We start from the raw sequence: 7,597 nt of genomic DNA, 5'->3' as shown, positions 1-7,597 counted from the left end.
AACGGTTATCCGTAATACGAACGGGTCATGCCGAAATTTTATAAAAATTGGCATGAAATATGTAAGTGTTTAAATGATGGTAACTATCAAATGAAAGTCAAGACACTATAATTGTTTCTAGAAATTGAAGCTAAAAAAATGGGCCTACATTCCGCAAATCATAATAACAATGTTTAGAAAATTTATGGGCGTTACAATTTTAATCCGTACGTTAATACTGAACAAGACAACATCATATTTATAAACATCATATTTACAAATTACATCAAGAAAACATAAAAAAATGATAAGTTTGTTGTGGAAGGGTGAAGTGTAACTAATTATCTATAATATGGTTAAAACTCAGGAATTTAATTGTAATAAGTTTAGGGGCTAAAAAATAAATAGTGATTAAAAGACTAAAGTACCCTCATTTTAGGGGTCTATCTATAAATAAAGGGGGGAGGGGGGGGGGGAGTTCTTATTTTTTAGGTATCTTAAAATACCCCTCCCTCATGCATTATAATATAGTATAGATAGATAATTGTATCTACCATAATCAAAGATAATCAAAGATGATAATTTTTGGATCTTTTAACCATCTTTTTTACCAACTATGGTGCACAAAGCAATCGAAGGACTTGGGCTACTTGAATTACCAGCTCAACTCTACTCAGACTTTTATTAGATTTTTGTTAATTACTTGCATAATCTTGATAAACGTATATGTTTTCCACATGTTAACCAACTATAACTAATTAATTTGTAACTGTGTTTTCGGACATTTTATTTGTTGCGTCTTAGTTTTCTTGTCCATATTTTTTATGGGTACATTTTATGAATTAATGCAACTTTTTAAATCGTTTCGGATTTACATTAGAATCAATACGCCCCTTGGCGGCGGTAAATTATTTTTCTTATTAAAATGTTTAGTTAAAAGAACAAAATTAAACATGTGTTTATTAAAATCAATTCCACGTATAAGTTAAACAATCACCATTTCAAATTAGTTAATTTTGTTGTCTTCTACTTGTTCATGAAACACTAATGTATATTGTGTCGCCAGTGAAAGAAGACTATTCCTTATATTGCTTGATAAGAATAAGAATGTAGCACGTGAGGATTGACAATTTGACTTGCGTTGTAAGATATTACATAATAATAAGAAAATTAACATACGTACTATACAATATATTACGAGAAGATTGGTAAACTAACCAGAAATGAGTGCTACATTGTAAATTGTAGCTCCTGCCGCATCGTGCGGGCTTCCTACTAGTTATAATTTATGAATGTTTTGGGATTTATAAATAATTTAGCCTTTGATATAAGGAAAAGTTATAACACAAAAAAAAAGTAAATATAAGAGTTGATACACCCTATATATTATGTTGAACCTGTGCATAACACTTATGTACAACACATTGGTTGAAGGATCATGCCAAGTAGAATAATAGCATGAAGCCAACTGCCAAGTCTCGACTTTGTTACTAGTGCATTCAGGCGGCTAAGTGCCCCCTTGGGTCATCCCAAACCGCACCTTCAACAATCAGCACAGAATCCGTCAACCCCTGTTTCGAACATCCTCGCTCTGAGAAACAAAATCAGTCGATCTACTTCAAATGCCAAAAAGGAAAGAAAAATGGAACATATCAGTTTGCAAAATAGCAATATAGATTAAAAAAAAGTATAACTTAAAAACTTATGCCCGGTTTGGTTAACAGAATCCAGAGATTGGAACTAATTGTATCCAAAATTGTATTTGATTTCAAAATGGAAGGAATTGGAATGGAATAAATTCCGATTCAACGATCCTTCCTATAACTTCTTTACATTCCAATATCGTTTACAACTTTACAAACCAAACACAATACAAATAACTCTAATTCCTTTGAACCATTACTATTCTTTCAGTGAGTATCAAACGACCCCTTCCTTGTATGTGAAAATATCACTTACATGATTCCCACAGGATAGAGATAAGTCTCGGTTCCATCAGCTTGGAAACTGTAAATTCCAAATATCATAAAATCAAATTTGGACTTAATCTGCTTAGCAAGTTAGTGAACAAAAATAATAATCTTTGTTTTTTGAAAGGTCAGATTTATTCAACAGACGGAATGTCCGACACCCCCACAAACAGGGGCCCCCTACTCCGGCCGCTTGACTTAGGTTGTCTTAACCGGATCCCCGTCAAGGCATCAGAGTTTGGCTTGGGCTCTCCCCGAGAAAATTTCCAGCCCCCTGCCACTTGACAGGAGTTGCACACTTCACAAGAACCAAGGTTCTCTGGAGTAAATGCACTGTAATAGAAAACTCGGGGTGGCTCGGATTCGAACCGGAGACCTTTCGGTCTCCTTCATTGCCATGACCACTGGGACAATTCCCAAGGTCAAAATAATAATTCCGAGAAAAACAACAAAAGTTTGCTGAAGAACCTGCTGAACTTACTTTTAGAACCCAAAATATTGAACTTTACAAAAGGTTTTATTCAAATTAGAAAAAGTATAGGTGTGATGATGCTCCCACCTAGGGGTGTAACGAGCTGAGCTGATCGTGAGCTACTTGATACCGGCTCGCTTAAACGAGCTCAGGCCTAAGAAACTAGCCTATTATTTATTTAAATATAATAATTTCCATTTAGTATGATTATTATATGTTACGTAGTCAAAATATTTATATATATAAAATTATGATAAAAACATATAATGTTATATATCTAAAAATATAATTACAAATATATATAAAAAAAATTATAAATGTATATAAATAAAATAATTAAATCATCAAAAATAACAAAAGAGCTGAGCTCAAGCTTTGGATATAGAGCTTGAAACGGATAGAGCTTTGTTTAGCTAAATGGGCCGAGCTCAACTTTGGCTTGGCTTGTTTATACCCCTACACCCACCAAATTATCAAAGAACTTGTTCAGATATATAAAAATAACCAAATAACAGAATTTATTTTTATATTATAGTCATAAATATATATAAAAATAGTTATAAATGTGTATATAAATTGAGGAAATCAAATAATCAATAAATAATTAAATATGAAATGAGCCGTGCTCAAGCTTTGGAAATAGAGCTCAAAACAAGCCGAGTTCAAGTTCCATTGAGCTAAATGGGTCGAGCTAGAGCTCAGCTCAGTTCTTTTTACACCCCTACTCCCACAAAGTGATCAAAGAACTTGTTCAGATATATAAATGGCTTTATTAAAAAAAAAAAAATACTAACCTTGCCACCAAAAACGGTCAGCCAAGTAGCCAATTGATAATCAATCATAACTTGGTCTTTTCCTCTCTCTATGCACAGAAGTAAAAACTTTAAGAAAATCATTTCCATTTCTCTCTTGTTCCTTCTGAATCATTGTTGCAGATCGAGCGGTCAATTCGCTACACCAACTTACCTCAATCAATTCTAGCGTCAAGATTTCACCAATACCAGCTGGAATCTCTTGAAGCATACAACAACAACCGTTGAAGCCTTGGAAATTGCCTACTCATTTCACAACATCCAAATCTTGTAATTTCAACAACTTAAGGTTTCCAAACCCAATATCGCTTGCTTCCCATCTTTCACCATTAACATTCAGTTTCAAAACTTCAAGGTTCGGTAGCAACCCGAATGTTTGAATCTCTCTCGTTCCACCCCAGATAAGTCTCTCTCTGATAAGGTTAGTCTTGTAAGCCTTTCAGGAAACATAAGGGGGCCACTGGTGCATGATATTTCATGGTATTTGATAACTTCAACGTTTGAAGGCAATTCAATGAGCGTATATTTGGAAACTCCAATACCCCTGAAGTAGACACTAATGGTCCACTAAAACCGAGCCTCCTAAGATTGGGAGTTCGGGTTAAACAAGAAGGAGAAGGGCAAACACCAGAAATAGTCTGCAAATTCTCTAATATTCCTATGAATTCAGAAGAGAAGTCTTCAATAAGAATTTTTCCTGATTTAATCAATATAAAGATGCCTTAGACATTTGATATCCCATGTAGTTGTAGGTAGAACAATATTATTGGTTGGTTGATGATATGATCAAGATTTGCAGGTGTATGAGGTTGGATATTGGATTCCCGTCTTCAGATTTAATCGCTAGATATCTCAAGTTGACGAGATTTAATATTTCCGTAGGAAATAAGGATATAAAGATGCATTCGATATCTAAGAAATTTGTAAGTGTCAGGTTCAACAGGCAAACCCATTTGAAAACATTCACCCAATTCTATGGGACAGCATAGAACAAACAAAGTTAACATGTTGAGTAGAATGCTCTGAAGACATGCTGGGTGGCATATTATTCTCAGTTTCTGCAGCTGGAACAGGAGAAATTGCTGAAGAGACACGCCCGTACCTGTCAATTATTGATGACAATTTTCTACTTGATCAGGATCATGTTGTCTAAACACACGTTGCAAGTTGGAAAAGATTAGGGTGTCAATTTTTCGCCTATTGACTTATGAATGCGTTGATTTGGTTGTGTTTTATCTCAAACAGGTCATAATAAAAAACAAACTAAAATTGTGTCATATTAAAAAACAAACTAAAATTGAAACGGGTTGAAAATCACCAAAGTCTTGTTTCAATGCGTACAAGTACATGGTATAAAAAAGCGTGAGGCTCATGCATCACATACGTGAGGTGGTGCTCAATGTACAACCAAAAGTTGCGCATGTCTCGTATGTTTTACATATCAACCTTTTTATCAATTGAATCTTTCATAATTTATTCACTCGTTTGGTTGTTTTTACGTGTAAGCCTCCTTCCTACACACCCTAAATTTGACCCAGAAGTACATGAGGGGGCCTCAATCCCCTAATGCAACTTCCAAAGCGCCTCGCGCTTTTTAAAACCAAACGTACAACTTTGTAAATTGTTTATTTTAAAACTTAGACTATTATTGTACTAATATAGTTTCTTAATCGTATATATATATTTTTTTTTTTGAGAACCCAACCCATCTTCTTTCAAGCCATACTAAAAAAATGCACAGTTTTAACCCAAGCCCATGTCCCCAAACCCAAACCTGCCCATTTTTTCAGCTCTATAAAATAAGTACAAAGTTGTAAAATGACTGATACCTGTATTCTATAGGAGAAAACGCCTCTTCCTTTGCTTTCCACATGCACAAACTGCGCAACAGATCATGAACATGACACGCTTTAATCTGTCCATCATCGCCTTTTTTGGAAACCATAACCAGACTTCTCCCAAGTAAATCCATCAAGTAATCTTCCAAACTTTTACTCGCGCTTTGATCTATGAAGCCCTGAGCAACCCATAACCGGATCAGTTTGTGCACTGGAATATCACAATCTCCAGGAAATACTCCTAGATAAAGAAAGCATGGCCTTAAATGTGATTGTAACTTAAAGCTAGAGTATCCATGTATTGATTAGGGTCTCTCACAATGTAATTACTTAAACTTTCAGCAACTTCTTTCCAATATGCTCTCGTCCACCTACTTCTTAAAAGTCCGGCAGGCAGTTATAGAGATTGCAAGAGGCAAACCATAACACTTTGCAGATATCTTCTTTCCAACGTCATATAATCTCCAAGGACATTTTCCATTTTCGAAAACCATTGTTTGTAACAGACGCCAGCTTTCACGTGCGGTCCGTAAGCGCAGTCTATGTTACGTGAGGTTAGCTAGCACTATCCTACTTCCATTTCTATCGTCTGGAAAATAAATTTTCAACTCCTTCCACGCTCTATATCGTCCAAGACCACCAGATATTTTCGACCCTTTAATCCTCTGTATATTTGTTCCCCTAACTGCTCATCGCCTCATGCTATATATTCTGTTTGTAAACTCGACTACAGAGCTCAAAATACCTAGTAAAAGATCCCTTTTCACATATTCTTGAGAAACATAGGACCATGCACGTATATCGAAAAAATATACTACATACGGATCCCAGTATAATCTTTTAGCCAATGTGGTTTTACCAAGCCCTGCCATTCCTACAATCGGGATGACCTCCAGAATCCGGTTAGCCGCTCAAGTAGCTTTACCGTGTCCTCTTCAAAGCCAACGACGGTTTCTTTCTCATCAACATTCTGTTTCATTGGTAATCTTCCTGCCAACGAGAGTAGCTCAAGCTGCCTTTGTGTAAATCCACACTTGAGTAATCTTCTTGATACATCATCAAACACGAAAATTTCCTAGGTCGAATCCATAAACTCGCAACAAAGTATTAGCATTACGTCAATCACCATCTTTAGTTCTTCTAAAACGTCATTGATTCTTGGAGCTTCATCAATGAGAACCGGAAAGTAAGCAGCTAATTTGTGTTTAACTTTATCTTTCACTTGTTCATCTTTATTCACTTGATCCCACATATGTCTATCTAAAATGCTCCAATTTCTACTGTCATATAAACTGATCAAAAGAGTTTGAAGCTCGTGAGGTAAAGACTTGAGCCAATAAGCATCTAAACTAGCATACTCTTCGTCTTCTTCATGAAGAAATCTGATCAATTGAGGAGCTGAAAGGTGCACAATTCGCCATAGAGGGTCAATTATACAGACTGACATACAGAGAATATTGAATGATGAAGGAGCATGTTCGTTCGTAATCATAGCCTACTGTCGTTAACAAGCGATCTGCTTTAACACGAAGAAGCCGTTGAAGGCGCATCAACAACCGATCCGTAGCAACAGCCACTATATGAACTCCAAACTAGTAACTACAGTCCTGGACTGGATTTGTAAACAAAATTCCACATTGCAACAGACATTAGGCAATGATGAATGAACTCGAAATTACTAGGTCAGTCCCAAGTTGGTAACCAAATTTTCAAGGCAGAAAACAACTGCTGGTAGCGATGGAAGGAATAATTAGGTTCAACAGCCGATCTGTAGCAACAGACATTAGGAAATCTGTACAGTCCCAAATTCGTAAGGAGAAAATGGACCTAAATTCTACAGTGCAGAAAACAACAGCCAGTAGAGTAACGATCAACAGATGTTGTGTTAGCACTTACAGGAAATAGACTCTCCTTCTTATCATCAACAGCCATGGATTGGATTCTGATTACCCAACTGTGTTTGGAAAGGGCAAAATCATGTCTCGCACTCTGCGACAATCAGTCAACAGATCCATCTGTGCACCATAGCCACTCGTATATGGCTGGCAACCTTCAGTGACACGTAATCATGGGTTAGGTGTACTTATTTAAACTATTTTTACTCTCAGCCGGTATGTGATAGGAGGCTTGTGTTGGGCGTGGGTTGGGGAAAAACGTTCAAGCTATCATCCCGGATGGGTTTGGGTTGGGGCGTGGTCCTTGGGGCTTGGGTTTCAAGCCGGGCGTGGGGCGGTCTTGACAAGCTGACATGGCGGGCTCTCAATGGCCAAACCAAACTAGCCGTTGGCCAACGGCTATGTTAGAAAAAAAAATAATTTTTTCACTATAAAACTCACATTTTTCTTCCAATTTTTTACCACATTCAACCACATCTTCTAATATCATCTTCAATTCTCCTTCTACAAAATGAAAAAATGCATCCTCATAACCGTGCTTATGACCCGAACAACCCGTATGCATTCCAAGAAAATAATCCTAGCGCACCACCCAATCGTCCAATGCCTCGTCCATTTTTCATACACTCTT

The 7,597-nt window shown here is 36.6% G+C and overlaps 1 long non-coding RNA gene across 2 annotated transcripts; it reads right to left on the bottom strand.

Moving 5' to 3' along the window:
• Positions 1–1,282: 1,282 nt before the first annotated feature.
• On the bottom strand, positions 1,283–7,126 carry LOC110895908. Of its 2 annotated transcripts, XR_002567438.2 has the most exons (4): positions 5,063–7,126; positions 3,216–4,335; positions 1,939–1,986; positions 1,283–1,595 (listed from the first exon to the last, which is right to left on the bottom strand). It is a non-coding gene; the product is annotated as an uncharacterized LOC110895908 (long non-coding RNA). The 2 variants fall into 2 exon arrangements; XR_004874933.1 differs by having other exon boundaries at positions 1,283–1,986; positions 5,063–7,125.
• Between the last annotated feature and the right edge of the window lie 471 nt (positions 7,127–7,597).

This window comes from Helianthus annuus, chromosome 12, assembly GCF_002127325.2.
Source record: "Helianthus annuus cultivar XRQ/B chromosome 12, HanXRQr2.0-SUNRISE, whole genome shotgun sequence".
Classification (NCBI taxonomy): Eukaryota; Viridiplantae; Streptophyta; class Magnoliopsida; order Asterales; family Asteraceae; genus Helianthus; species Helianthus annuus.
Note: the sequence above shows the minus strand (reverse complement) of the source record. Positions and strands in the feature narration are given on the sequence as shown.